Here is a 15,061-nt window from a genome sequence, read left to right as displayed (position 1 = left end):
ATGTATAGTATAAAAGTATTAAATATATTTCCGTTGTCTGGTACCCGTAACACAAGTCCTTCAGGTGTTTAGCACGGGACCAGACTAACGTGGTGTGAAGCGTCCATACTAGATATTATTATTATTATATTATTGTAGTAATATTATATATATTGGGGGGCGGTGGTTACTCGCGTCCGTAGGAATTACCTTTTACTGTAGGTTGTAGGGTACACGTGTCCCTCGGGTGGCGCTAAACGAGTAACAACGCCGAGTCTCTGGCGGCGGATATGATAACCTGACTCCTAGGCAGTAGTGGCCTTGAGGACTAAATACCCTTAAAAAGTCTAGCGCGGAAAGCGACGGGAAACTACCGCGACTAAAATCCCAAGAAAACCACCATGATTAAGAACGCCAGCAGAGATAATATGACTAGCAAATTTTGTTGGTCACGTGCCTCAGCCATGAGGATACGACTAGGAAGAGATATATTATGTCCCTCATATGGCCCTCATATGGCCCTCATATTATGGGGACGCCGCGCCAATCGAGTCCCGTCGGACTGACGCAAGCCAATATCTGACCGGACTCATTTTGTGCATTCCCGTGCATGTGCACTATAGTCCGGTTATCGGCCTTCTTGTATCATGATGCTAATCGAATCGGCGGCTTTTAGGACAGACATAAAATAGAGTACTTAGTTGAGTAATAGAACTTTGTTGATTGAGGTAAGTAGCGGAACATAACTACAGCTGGAAACGAACTTGCGTCCCGGGAGTGCAATCAAACTTCTACTCGGACACGGAGCTTCTACGCAGTTATAGTAGAATTGTCATACACTAGATGACGCCCGCAACTCCGTTGCGCCAAAATTCGTTTATCGCGGGAACCGTACATTTTTCCGGGATAACAACTATCCTATGTCCTTTCCCGGGACTCGAGGTATCTCCATGCCAAATGTCAGCAAAATCGGTTTAGCGGTTTGAGCGTGAAGAGGTAACAGACAGACAGACAGACGGACAGACAGACAGACAGACAAACAGACAGACAGACAGACAGACACACTTTCGCATTTATAATATTAGTATGGATTTACATAATTATAATAACCGTTGATCAGATGGCCAAGTACTAGTCAGAGACAAACAAAGAAACTTGAAAACTTTATTTTAAATAAACATTAACGAGCTCAGCTATTTTAAATTTAAATGACCCGCGTGAAAACAGGGATTTGTTATACTTTATTAGATTTGAATATTGTGTTGCTATACAGCTGCTATTTTATGAACAGTCTTACCAACTTCAACAAACAAAAGAGCTGCTGGTGAATATTCATATGATATTAAAATTTCATATTAAGAACCAACTTTTATCCTGCTTATATTTATGAATTATAAGTTAGTAAGAGACAATAGAATAACTATTGTTTTATAGTTACAATGCTACAAAAATTCGTTATGGCCAAGTGACATAATACAATATTTTGTCACTTGGCCATAGCCAAGACCAGCGCAACCATCTTGAAATGTATCAATCGCTGTCTATGATTTCTTCAATCACCCCGATCTACGTCATTCGAGTATAAAATTTGCATGTAGGCGAAATTAAAACTCATGATGGTGTTTAATTTTGAGTTACAATGTTAACTGGAACAAGGTTGTAGCCAAGTAAAGGCAATCTTTGAAAAATACCATTTTGAACAAAACTATACAAAACCAATAGAAGTATTTGATTCTCCACCGACGAAGCGGTGGCGAGTTTCAATTGAAAATTCTGAAATACCTGGAAAAAGCCAAGCATTGTTAGCTATATAAAGAACAAGTACCGCTGAAATCCCACGCGGACAACAATGCGCGCTCCGGTTATGTCATCGCGTGTGAGGAGGAAATGAATTGATACATCCATACAATACGCAGGGGCGGATTACCTGCACGTGTAGTTTGTGCCTTGGGCGCCGCGTCTGTCTGACCGCGGTCAGCAACGAGCTCCCGGTCACTTGAGACACGACAGCTTTTAAACATCTTATGGCATACAATAATATTTGTTTTGTATGATAATATTTTGACGCTTGTGTCTAAAACGTCCGTGTATTTTCATGTGTATCTAAAGATTAACAGGTCTCATGCATGAACCCATAATAATCAGTGTTAGAGAAGTATTTTTAATTGTATGTCCCCATATCTCGTGTTAAAAACCTCTGGTAATAAAACAATAGGTTTTTGTTATACTTTGACTTCATCTTAAAAATCAAAAGCAAAAAGTTACGTTTGCTATGGGCCCCACGTCAGCGGAATGCGGTACTGAAAATCTATATATTAATACGTGAGCCAAAAACTTTGTATCCCTTCTGACGAAAAACGGGGAAACGTAGGTGAATGAAATTTTGCACACTTATAGTTTACATGGTGAAGGAGTGCATCGAGCAAATATTATTTTGAAATTATGCTTTTATCATACATTTTTTTAACAAATAAAACATTACACACACTACAACACACACACTAGGAAAAATGACAGATTTTTGAGTGATAAGCCTATACATACGAATTTATACTCTTTTATTTATGGTTGAAGTCTGTTGACAACAAGGTGACAAATTGAAATTGGATTATAGTTTTTTTTTATTGAATCTTAGCTACTATAGACAATGATTACACGGCCAGTCTGAGATCAGCTGAGTCCCAGAGACAAGAGTTGAAAAAAAATGATAAAATCAATATTTTTTTACAAAATATAGATAGTAGTCCTAATGTCGTTGAAACTAAGGTCGAATTTCGACCATTGGGCGATCTCTAGTATATATTAATACACGTTCAATCAATTTGTATCTCCAATCAGAAGTGGTTGGATACTAATAGCATCTAATGAAGCACTAGTTGAGTACCAATTATTATCATTAAGAGGCTCTTGTTCATAACGAGCTACTACAAAATAAAAATAAAAACTGTATCCCGACTCAGTATTAATAAACCGCTCTCATACTTCCACTTCACACTGATTGGCTGATTATCATCAATCAGATTAGTAATTAAGGCCACGTGGTGGAACATACATAGACTGCCAGATATAACATCAGCGTCAGCGTACTTAGGTAAAAGCCATATTATACAGGATGTAACTAAAATTTGAGATAAAACTTAGGCTTTGTATGTATGTGTTACGTCTTAGTTCACTGTGAAAATAGCATTGTTAAAAGATTAATTCATTTTAAATTTTTGTATGACCTTGGGGCATTTCAAATACAAACATGGAAGTATAACCTGCATGACATAAAATATATTATGCAGACTGATGGTGCATGCAAGTACACCTCTATAGTAATATAATTTTAAAACAATAAAACTATACAAACTCATTTTTAAATTAAAACAAAGCTTCGTAATAAAAATTCACGTAAAAATAAAAGATCGCGTGAAAGTGCCCAATAAAAAGATATTAAAATTATATGAGGGTCGAGGAATGTAAGAGGTGTGACACTTGGCATGAACAGGCCGACCTTCGCCAAAAGGTTCACTCCGATACATTTAAGTGCGAAAACGATATTTACAATTTACATATTAAAATACAGTATTTTCAGTTTTACTCATATATTATGTGTACCGCTAAAACAATAAATATTATGTACCTTTACACTATGTTCCGTACGCGACCTTTAAACAGTCATAACGAATTATATTACTGGATATTTTTTCGACGGTCGGGATTGCTTCTGAATTTCTCCGATATTTCCAGCTCGAAAGCATTCTATATTGTAATTTAAAATATTCTCTACCTATGCACCGAACTTGGTTCTGGTAATAAACGTTTTCTTCGAATTTTACAAACCTACATTTTCTATTTCGTGCAAATTTGTAGTTTAATTTCGTGTGATTTGAAAAAGCTGCATTTATTATACATATTATATATTAAGTTATTTAAATATAATATATTTTTTTAAATTTTTAAAATCTTCTCTTTATCATTACTATTTCAAATAATACGTAATATTTCATGGGGAAAAATATTTTGAAATAAGATTTTCCGTTCCATAATTTTCTTAAATAGTTTTGTAACTACACATTTTACAGTTTGAAAAGTGAGTAAGTTTTCCGGAAACAATATTCGCAATTTGGACTCCATTTTTCACTGTCATTCTTGTAATTTTATAACGGACCGTCCTCCGGGGATAGATGGGGGACTAAATTGAACGAGTATACGTGCGTACTTAGTTTTAAATCGAAACAATGTTTTTTTTTAATTATAAAATTGTGGCCGTCTATGGACTGTTCGTCCATATCCTTTATGTTAGATACGTTAATTGTTAATAAACCACCTACCTACTTAAACAATATGTTACCTGCATATTTCGCGATCAAATTTTCTGAGCCCAAAGCTTATTTTAAAATGTTGTTCTCAATGGAAACTTAAAAATACAAAAATATAGGTATAGTAAATGAAGACATGATAATAACTCCCACACCGGTTTCGGTGACGGTGGCCAGTTTCATTGAAACCAAGCCAGATACGCAGGAGTAATTTTATAGTGCCCAAGTGTGTGCGCAGTACACAAGAGCACTCTCTATTCCTTTTTCTCTCATAACCCAGTGGGACGGAAGGCCGACACGACTGGCGAGAGATCAGGCGCAGAACCGACTTTTTTATATGCCCATCCGACGCATGGATCATCTTACTTGTCAGACAATCAGGTGATCAGCCTGCATTGTCCTAACCAAACTTGGTAATAACATGTTTCTAACGCGGGAATCGAACCCTCGACCTCTGAGTCAAGAACCATGCTCTTAACCACTGGACCACGGAGGCATCAAAAATATTTGAAGACATGAGTAGATGAAGTGGGTAAGTAACGTTTTCTAAACTGACGTGTAATTGCATAAACTGAGGTTGTAGGAAAATTATTTGAAATCAAAAAGGATTCTATGTATGGCTAGATATATTAGCTACATGATGAAGTATATAAATTACAAGGTTTGTTAAAAAAAATAGTGATTGCTCTGTTGTAAAATGTTAGTTACCCACTTCATCTACGCATGTCTTCAAATATTTTTTGATATTATAACGGTCTGTGCTATAAAGATGATAATTTAATGTGAAAAGCAAGTTACTTTTAATTATTATTATCAAAACGTTAGTTTGGTCATCAAAATATTATGTTATAATCAAATCTAATACTCTTTATCTTGTATATAAAATGGCCGCGTACTCCTCCGAAACGGCTTTACTGATTTTAACCAAATTTTATATTTTATGCATATTCAGTGGGTCTGAGAATCGCCTACTGGGTACTTATTATATTGATAAATGCATATTTTGTTGAATAAATAACAGTAAATTATTACAACTCGAGACTGACGGCGACCAATGTTTGTGCGACGGGATAGCGATGGACGTTGCCATGGTGACATACTTATTTGGTCACTTCAATAAAATAATACGGGCGAAATACTTTATATGGCCAAGAAACGTTTGCCGGGACAGCTAGTTTCTCAATAAATATTGGTATGAATGTTATGGTAAGCGATCACCGAGCCCCGTGACAGAGATGGGTAATTAATAACCGATTAGTGAACATAACACTCGCATTAATCTTACTTAACGCAACTTTATCAATGACTGTTTAAGCTGCTACTAAAGTAATATAACCGTGAAACATTATTTTGCATTCGCATATCGGTTATAATATATTCATACTAATACATTTATGACGTGGGAGAGCCATGCTTCGGCACGAATGGGCCGGCTCGACCGGAGAAATACTACGTCCTCACAGAAAACCGGCGTGAAACAGCGCTTGCGCTGTGTTTCGCCGAGTGAGTGAGTTTACCGGAGGCCCAATCCCCTACCCTATTCCCTTCCCTACCCTCCCCTATTCCCTTCCCTTCCCATCCCAACCCTCCCCTTACCTATTCCCTCTTAAAAGGCCGGCAACGCACCTGCAGCTCTTCTGATGCTGCGAGTGTCCATGGGCGACGGAAGTTGCTTTCCATCAGGTGACCCGTTTGCTCGTTTGCCCCCTTATTTCATAAAAAAAAACATATTACGAAAGAAAGTGTGCCTGTCTGTGTGTCTGTTACCTCTTTACGCCTAATCCGTTAAACCGGTTTTGCTGAAATCTAAATATGTTATATACAGGGTGTAACAAAAATAAGTAATAATACTTTAGGGTGTGTACGTGTTCCTTGTAGAGAGTTCAACGGGCAAGGGTCCGAGCGTCACGAGTTTCCCCATACAAAAGTGAAAAAAAATTTGGTCTTTCAGCGCTGCTACTTTCACAGTGAACTCTCTACAAGGAACACGTACACACCCTAAAGTATTATCACTTATTTTTGTTACACCCTGTATAACCCAAAGGTGACTGACTGACTGACATAGTGATCTGTCAACGCACAGCCGGCGGGCAACAGCCAGTTTGGTATGACTTTGAGTCCCGGTGAGTGTATGTCTCTTACATAGGATACTTCTTAATCCGGAAAAATGCACGGTTCACGCGCTATAAATGATTTTCTGCGCAACGGAGTTGCCGGTGTCATCTACTCTTTTATACCTTTGTACCTTTTATACATAGGCGTAATGAGGTATGGGCAGGGGAGGGGGGGCGGCAGCCCTCCCCTCCTGCCCGTACCTCGCTACAAAAGCGATCGGTCGCTAATGCCACCTAACGCTCACGAGTTTCATACTTAAACGTGGAACTCTCTCCGAGTTGCGGGATGAGAGGGGAGACATCCAATCCCAGTTCACTCGCTCATATTTTGTTTTTAATTATTTTTACCTCACCTTCAATATTAGTATTGTGAGATCATAATATTATGTTAAAAATCACGAATTCGAAGCCTACGTACGTTAACGTACATTACGTTAAAATCTCACAAGTGGACTATAAAGGTAGAGATTCTAAAAGATGTCAAAACACTTTTCATTTCTACTTGTCTTTCGATATCATTCTACAGTACATCGTTATACAGAAAATATGAAAATAACCGTCTTATAGCATGAATAAACTGTTTTTTTTTTGTGGAAATGCTTTGCGCATCCGGATTGGGGATATGAGCCGGGGTATGTGGGACTCCCCGTAGGATCTTTCTACTATAATCCCATAGCGCTTCTCTTCCCGACTAGGGCACCATCTACGCACCACAACTCTACCAGCGGTTGTCCGCATCGTGACTAAATAGTCGACCACATTGATTTAAAAGTGGCAAGAACTAAAATAAAAATAAATTGACAAAGTAAACACATTTAAGATAAAACTAATTAGAAGTTTTCTATACGGCGTTTCCGAGACAGACTTCAAGCTTAGGAGACCTAATCCCAGTCTTAGCCTTAGGACATAACAGGAACTTTATTTTTAGAGTTTTTCTTTTAGAAACTTTTCGACCCTTAGAAAATGGTCCCTTTCAGAAAGGTATTAGATAAAAAAAAATACAAGTTTGATTTCGTTTTTCTTACGTTGTAGTCTTTGTAGGTTACTGATGAATAAACAGGGTATAATATTTTTTGAAATGGGCTTTTTCAATAAAAAATATGTTATAAAAAATTTTTTGAAAAGGCGAGATGGCTTAATCAGATAATAATATCTACTCATCAAAATCAAGCTTGCATCTCCCTGCAGATTTTTCTGTCTCCTACTCTTACTTTATATAAAAGTAAGGTATTGTATCATACTATGCTCATTTTCAAAACTGTATATTATTTATCTATACTAGTAACATTACAGCTATACTACTTATAATTTCATTTCTCATAAAATCTGAAGAAAAAACCTAAAATATTTGTTTGGCCCAAATAAACGAGAAACCCATAAAAGAACTTGCGAAATAAAATTTACTGTATCACATAAAAAAGTATTAAACGCCTCCAACTATAGGCTAGACACTTATGTAGGATCGTACTCTTTAGTATTGCGTAATGAAACGTGAGTATACTATTAATCCTGATTATTGATCGTTAGGGTCGTTTCATACTAGGGACGTGACAAAAAAAGTTTCGGCGAAAACGTAATGCGCTACCACAAGTACCGTACGATACATTTTTAATTATTAACATAGTATTAACATTTAATATTAGAACAGGTAGCGTTAGTAGCGTAATAATTGTGTGTGTAAATTCAATGTGTACTTATTTATTGTTACAAAAATATGAACTGATCCAAAGATTATTTAAGACGAGCTTTTGCCCGCGGCTTCACTCGCGTTAATAAGTATTATGATATATACAAACTTTCATCCCCTATTTTAACCCCTTGGAGGTAGAATTGATCAATATACTTTCTTAGCGGATGCCTACGTCATATTATATAAGATCAAACGAACTTCTTGAAGTGAAGTTCGATCATTATTATATTATTATAGTCGCTTCATTCGAAGATACAATGATTAACAATGTAGTCCTTTAACCTAACAGGCATTAATTCGCATGTTTAGAGACTCGATTATGAGGGTAATCGAAAAAAAAATAACTATTCACTTTGCTTACCGCCATACTGTAAGTACCGGCCGGTTTGACCTCATTCTTTTAGAGAACTGAATTTTTTCCCTTTTGGCTGTGGGTGGGTGGGAACTTTGTATCTTCGAATGAAGCGACTCATATAATAATGATCGAACTTCACTTCAAGAAGTTCGTTTGATCTTATATTATATTTCGTCGCTTCATTCTTCAGATACAGTGATTAACAATGTAGATGTTCAGAGAGTGAGGAAGATACAAAGTAGGAAAAAACTGTTTATTCTTTTTAGACATAAATCAACATAATAATTTGATGTACAATATTTATTATAATCAGTCTTATAATATGATGAATTAACGATCATAACACTCAATTGGTGTTATCGGTAACCCACAAACGGATCGAGCATATGCTCCTTCGTCGAGTACGGGGCGGTTGTAGAACCGCGCGAACACGACGGACGAGCTGGTCCAGCCGGTCGTCCTCCTGATAGTGTCGACGCAGACGCCAGCGGAGGCCGCCGCCGAGGTGGAGGCGTGCCGGGTGCTGTGAGCACAGAACATCCCCACGCCGCTCTCCGCGAGCGTCTGTTTTATCCACCTGCTGATCGTTTGTGAGGTTACCCTCTTGTGAGGTTTCTTATAACTGAGCAAAAGATTATCTGCGGTCTCGTCGGTTCTCAAGTTAGATGTGGTCTGCAGATAATCTTCTAGGATTCTAGCCGGACATATTCTGGGGTTACTAGTAAAGTAAGGTAAGAATAAAATAGGTTGGTCTCGGTTAGCTCCCGAAGTCTTAATGATGTCGGTTATCAGTATTCTTATACCTGAATCTGTCGTACGGATATTAGATATTTTAATCGATGCCAAAGTTTGAACTCGATGGGAGGTACAAATAGCTAACAGAGTTGTTATTTTTTTAGTTATTTGAACTAAGCTTAAATCACTATGTGGGAACCACGAGGATACATAGTCGAGAACAATTTTCGGGTCCCACGTAGAACTGTATTTAGGGAGAGAAGGCTTTTTTCTGTAAATACCTTTGAGGAGCTGTTTAATCCTTTCGTCTGAACTGACATTATTCCCTAGGAGTAACGATAGGGCAGACCGATGATTATTGAGAGTGCCGTGCGATGCACCTTTGTTATAATTATCGACGAGAAACTTTATAACCGCAGATATTGACGCCTCGAAGGTATTTACGGAGTTTTCTGCGCAAAAAGACCACCACAATTTATACGTCACCGAGTACTGTTTCATGGTGTTATCTGACACCGAAGCTAGCATAAGGTCTAATGCTATAGCGGGAGTATTCAGTCTAGTGAATGCTTCCCTGAGAGCGTCGCGGCCCCCAGGAAAAGGCTGCGACAGAGCGGGTGACTGGATCTGTAATTTGAACGCAAGAGGTCATCTTTAGGTTCAAATACAATTATATCTGATATGAGCAGTCTGCGGAGAAGTGGAAACCAAGCTTGCCCGGGCCAGTAAGGAAAAACTAAAATTCCAGTCGCTCGGTCTTGGATAATTTTCCTCAAACATTTTAAAATGAGACTAAAGGGAGGGAAAGCGTAAAAGAAGGAAGGGTGCCAACTTATTGTAAAAGCGTCGACTGAAAACGCATCCGGGTCCGGTTTCCAGGAGATGAATTGAGAACATTTGGCATTATTTGCGGTTGACCCAGAGTTTGAACTATCTTTTTTTACTTTAGAAAAAGGTATAGAGAAACCTTTTGCGACCCAATTAAGTATTTCGGAATTATCTGTTATTTTACGCCAACAGTTATTAACATGCCGGATTCGTCCAGCATGTACCTCTATTGCTGCGCCGTTGCACGCGGCTGTTTGTTCTGAGCAGGTCTCTGGTGAGCTGGAACGGAAACTTGTGATCGGCGGCTCACTGGAGTCCCTCTCGTCCTCTGCCCTTTCTTTCATTTTATGGCTGAGATTCTATCGCTGCCTTCGTCTAACAGGAGCTCTAGACCCTTATTGAGTGCCACAATAACTTGTCCTAGTTGTTTCTGTACCGCTTCTACTCTTTTGTCTCGAATGCGGGTACCTTCAGAAACTGCCGCCAAAATTTCTGGGTTTAGTTTAGGCGGCTGTAACAGCGCACAAATCTCGGGAATCAAATACTCTTTGAGGAGTTTTTCTTTTTGATCCTTATTTAGGCCTTTCTTCAATATTGGCAACCAAAGACATGATAGCTTATCATGTATTTTCGGCTCGAATTTAGGAGCTATCTTGATAGATTCGCCTAAAGCGGTCAGAATAACTTAATTCAGTTGTAAGGTGACAGGTTCTAAACCAGTTGTTAAATTTTGGTCAGTACCTTCAATCGCATCTTGAATATTTTGGTCAAGAGGTGCGGGTTGTAACGAAACAGCCTCAGGCTCATCAATCTCATTTTTGTCTGAAAATATTAGACAAATAAATTATTGTAACAATCGTTACAGTTATGATGCTTGAAAAAGAATTATAATATTTCAAAAAATAACCATGTACCCACATTTTTATTAAATTATGTTATCTACGTATTTTACAAATTATATAGCCAGTGTAAGGATACACGATCCTTCTCTCGGCGTGAAAATTTCATTTTATCATAATAGTAACACTATTGTGATAGTTTAAATACCCAATGTGTTAACACTCGGTTAACCTCACGGGCTAAAATAAGCTTTCGTGACGACACACGGTCGACCTCCAAGCTAATTTTTGAACACTTTTGTATGTACGGTAGTACCACTGCATAAAGATTGTAATGATAAAATCGAAATACTGACCTGATTGTTCCGAATCCTCGGACATAATTATTCTCTTGTAACTTTTGTTACATTTTTCCTCGAGTTTTCGAAGCTTATGCTTGTAGCGACGTATCTTATCTTCATTGCTTCTTTTCGGTATGACGATATTATTAAATAAACCACTATTGAAAATACATGCGATTGCTGCCACGCTCGGAAAAAGAATGAGGTCAAACCGGCCGGTACTTACAGTATGGCGGTAAGCAAAGTGAATAGTTATTTTTTTTTCGATTACCCTTATAATCGAGTCTCTAAACATGTGAATTAATGCCTGTTAGGTTAAAGGACTACATTGTTAATCACTGTGTCTGAAGAATGAAGCGACGAAATATAATCATCTACCTGCATGCCAAATTTCAGCCCGATCCGTCCAGTGGTTTGGGCTGTGCGTTGATAGATCACCATGTCAGTCAGTCACCTTTGAGTTTTATATATATAGACTAGATGATGCCCGCCACTCCATTGCGTCGCGCGGAAACCGTACATTTTTTGGGAAAAAAGTATCCTATCCCGACACTCAAAGAAAATACAAAATTTCAGCTGAATTAGTTTAGCGGTTCGGGCGTGAAGAGGTAACAGAGAGACAGACTCACTTTCGTACTCATAATGTATTTTATTTACATGACCTATGTACAGAACACAGGAATTTCGATTTTCGATTACATAATATTATATTATAGTTATTCGCGTATATTTTTCCGGAATGATAATATAATGTTTTTTACCAAAATTGTATTTTAAATTTAATCAAAAATAGATCAAAAGTTTAGGCGTGAACAAGAAAAAACTGACAAACATAATATTGCCATGATTACATTATAATCCATGCCAATATTGGTATAGACTATAGATCATTACGACTGAATTGTTGCTTCTACTCTGGTTTAGTATGGCTTGACCCTAACGCCCTCGGGGCTGGGTAAGTCGGTGTCGATTTTGAAGAGTGGGTAACTGGGGAAATCAAGTTCAGAATATGCATTTACAAAGTTCTTCCTTATCATGTTAAAAGAGGCCTCTTAGGAGCCCTATCTTCAATAACTTTGACTTTTCTTTGAACATAAACACGCACTTTCGTGGTTTTGTGAAATATAATAAATAATATAATATTTTTATAGTAGAATAATCGGCCAAGTGCGAGTCGGACTCGCGCACGAAGGTACCAGTACAGAGCAAAAATGGTCAAACAAATGTCTGTTTTTGTATTTTTGTATTTGTTGTTTGCTTAGTTATTTATTTTATTTAAATTCTATCATCAATTATTAAAATATATTTATACATAAGAGTATTTCGTGAATATTTCAAGTGTCTACCTATTGTCATTATTCATATCGAGCAAAAAATAGCAAAATTACGTTTGTTTTATGAAAACCCCCCTTAAATATTCAAATTATTTAGTTTTTAGTATTTGTTGTTATAGCGGCAACAGAATATATACACAATCTGTGAAAATTTCAGAAATCGAACTATAGCGGTTTGTGAGATACAGCCTGGAGACAGACAGACGGACAGACAGACATCGAAGTCTTAGTAGTAGGTTCCCGTTTTACGGGGTAAACATGTTAGGTTATAAACTTATAACAATTATTATAACTTGCGATAATGGATATTATATCCGCAAGTTGTAATAATTATACTTCGGCTGCGCTAAGAGCAATTTTACGGGGGTCGTAATTATTTTTAACCGACTTCCAAAAAGGAGGAGGTTCTATTTCTCAATAAAAGTAGACTACATCCTTTTCTATAGTCTACCTACTCTTTGTCCTATCCTAGTAGATTAGAAGGTCCAGTAGAATGATAAGAAATAAAAAAAGAAACCTATAGCATATTATATTTTGAAGTCATAGTAAGTTCGAAGTGAACTAAATAATACATTTACAATATAACAATTTACAACTTTGTACAATCCCCCTACTATTATAAACTACTCTAACTGAAACAAATGTACGAAATGTAATAACTTAATGATACCAATTAAAAGTTTCCCTATTTCTGGTCACGAAACATTGCCGCTGAAATTACTACTATAAATTACCAAAAATTTAATTAATTACAAAACGGTTAAATGTCCTTTAAGGTCTTGGAGATTCTCATCGTCCTTAATTAATGCTAATTTCAAATTATTATCCGATCAAAACACCCAAAGTAACCGAGGCTGTAAATTAATATTTGTCTTTCTTGTGAACATTGTTAACTTGGCCCATAATAATCTGTACACACACATTTTGGCGTTTATAAAATAATAAACGCCAAAATGTGTGGCTGTCTGTCTATTACCTCTTTATGCCCAAACCGAATTTTGCTGAAATTTGGTATACAGTGTCTATACTGTAGAAACTTTAAGGGCCTGTTTCACCACTTTCTGATAAAGTGCCTAATAGGCTATTCACAACTTTTTTGACAGTTTCTCCATACTTGATCTGTCAAGTTAATTGGTGGATAGCCTTATCAGGAAGTGGTGAAACAGGCCCTTAGTCACGCAAAAGGACATATGCTACTTTTTGCCCCGAAAAAATGTAACCGAATTTCAGCGGGTAAACCGAATTTTAAATGCTAAATTGTGTTTATAAGTATGATTTATATTACCTAGTCATGCCTACTGCCAGATCGATTAATAATATTATATAATTTGGTGTGATAGATGAGAAGAAAATACTTTTGTTGGCCGTAAAATAAAGGTTTCCGATTATCTGTACAAACAAAGCTGATGGGCAATAATAGTAGATATTTTGTAATTGTAAATTCAATGCCAAATCTAGATTATGCTTGATGACATAAGCTAGTTTTAGTGTTTCTATTTACAGAGTATTTAACAGTGTGTTTAATAATGCTGCAGATTATTATCAACTGTGCTTTATGTGTGAATATTATACAAAATTAAATTTTAAAATGTAATAGCCATATTGTCAAATTATTGTTTTTGGATTTTTTCTAAAATATTATGAGTATCCTTAAAATTGCAATAAAATCCATTACAAGGCCTAAAATATCTAAATATTACCAAGATAATATGGATACAAGTATGAGGATATGAAAGAGTATAATACTCTTTTTTTAATTAAAATGGTCTTAGCTCAATTTGTTTCTCTTACATAAAACCGCGTTGTGTTTGGTGTCAACATTGATGAAATGATTAATTTACTCAAGTACTTAACTCCTAACCTTGTAAATTGTAATAATAATAAAACCAAGGCAACCATTATTATTCTGACAGATTTGTGTATGTTGCAATGTATGGCAAAATAAAAAAAAATGTTTCTATGTCTATTCTTATGTATGTTACAACAAATAGCAATTAATTTGAAACTACCTAATATTTCTGTCATTGTGTCCTTTCTTATAAATTATAATTATTTATAACAGATAGCAATAAATTTAACTCGCCTTCTAGCGCTGATTTCGTATCTTATAATATTATTGTATTACGAGATTTTGTCCGCGGCTTCGCTCGCGTTAAGAAGTATTATTATATACGAACTTTCATCCCCTATTTTAACCCCTTGGAGGTAGAATTGATCAAAATCCTTTCTTAGCGGATGCCTACGTCATATTATCATCTACCTGCATGCCAAATTTCAGCCCGATCGGTCCAGTGGTTTGGGCTGTGCGTTGATAGATCACCATGTCAGTCCTTTGAGTTTTATATATTATATTATAAGATTAATTTAACGATATGTACAAAATCTTTCAAAAGACCTATTAAAATATGAGTGACATAATTTGTTTCTTAAAAAATTACAAATGACTTAAAAAAAAGTTGCTACATTTAAAGGAACATTGGTTTTAAATAACAACAATTCATCATAGTCAGAGTTAAAACGTATTTTAATGTATTCGTGGTAG

At 36.5% G+C, this 15,061-nt stretch overlaps 1 protein-coding gene across 6 annotated transcripts in view; it reads right to left on the bottom strand.

The window, feature by feature from the left end:
* LOC121726749 (synaptotagmin-7) overlaps positions 1-15,061 on the bottom strand; it is a 393,458-nt gene that overhangs the window by 33,951 nt on the left and 344,446 nt on the right. Inside the window, exon 1 of one of the 6 annotated variants that reach the window (XM_042114231.1) lies at positions 6,281-6,285. The exons of the other annotated variants lie outside the window; for them this stretch is intronic. The gene's annotated coding sequence lies outside the window, so the exon portion shown is untranslated. Of the gene's footprint in view, positions 1-6,280; positions 6,286-15,061 lie in introns of those variants that run through there. 6 annotated transcript variants of the gene reach the window in all.

This window comes from Aricia agestis, chromosome 5, assembly GCF_905147365.1.
Source record: "Aricia agestis chromosome 5, ilAriAges1.1, whole genome shotgun sequence".
NCBI classification, from domain to species: domain Eukaryota; kingdom Metazoa; phylum Arthropoda; class Insecta; order Lepidoptera; family Lycaenidae; genus Aricia; species Aricia agestis.
Note: the sequence above shows the minus strand (reverse complement) of the source record. Positions and strands in the feature narration are given on the sequence as shown.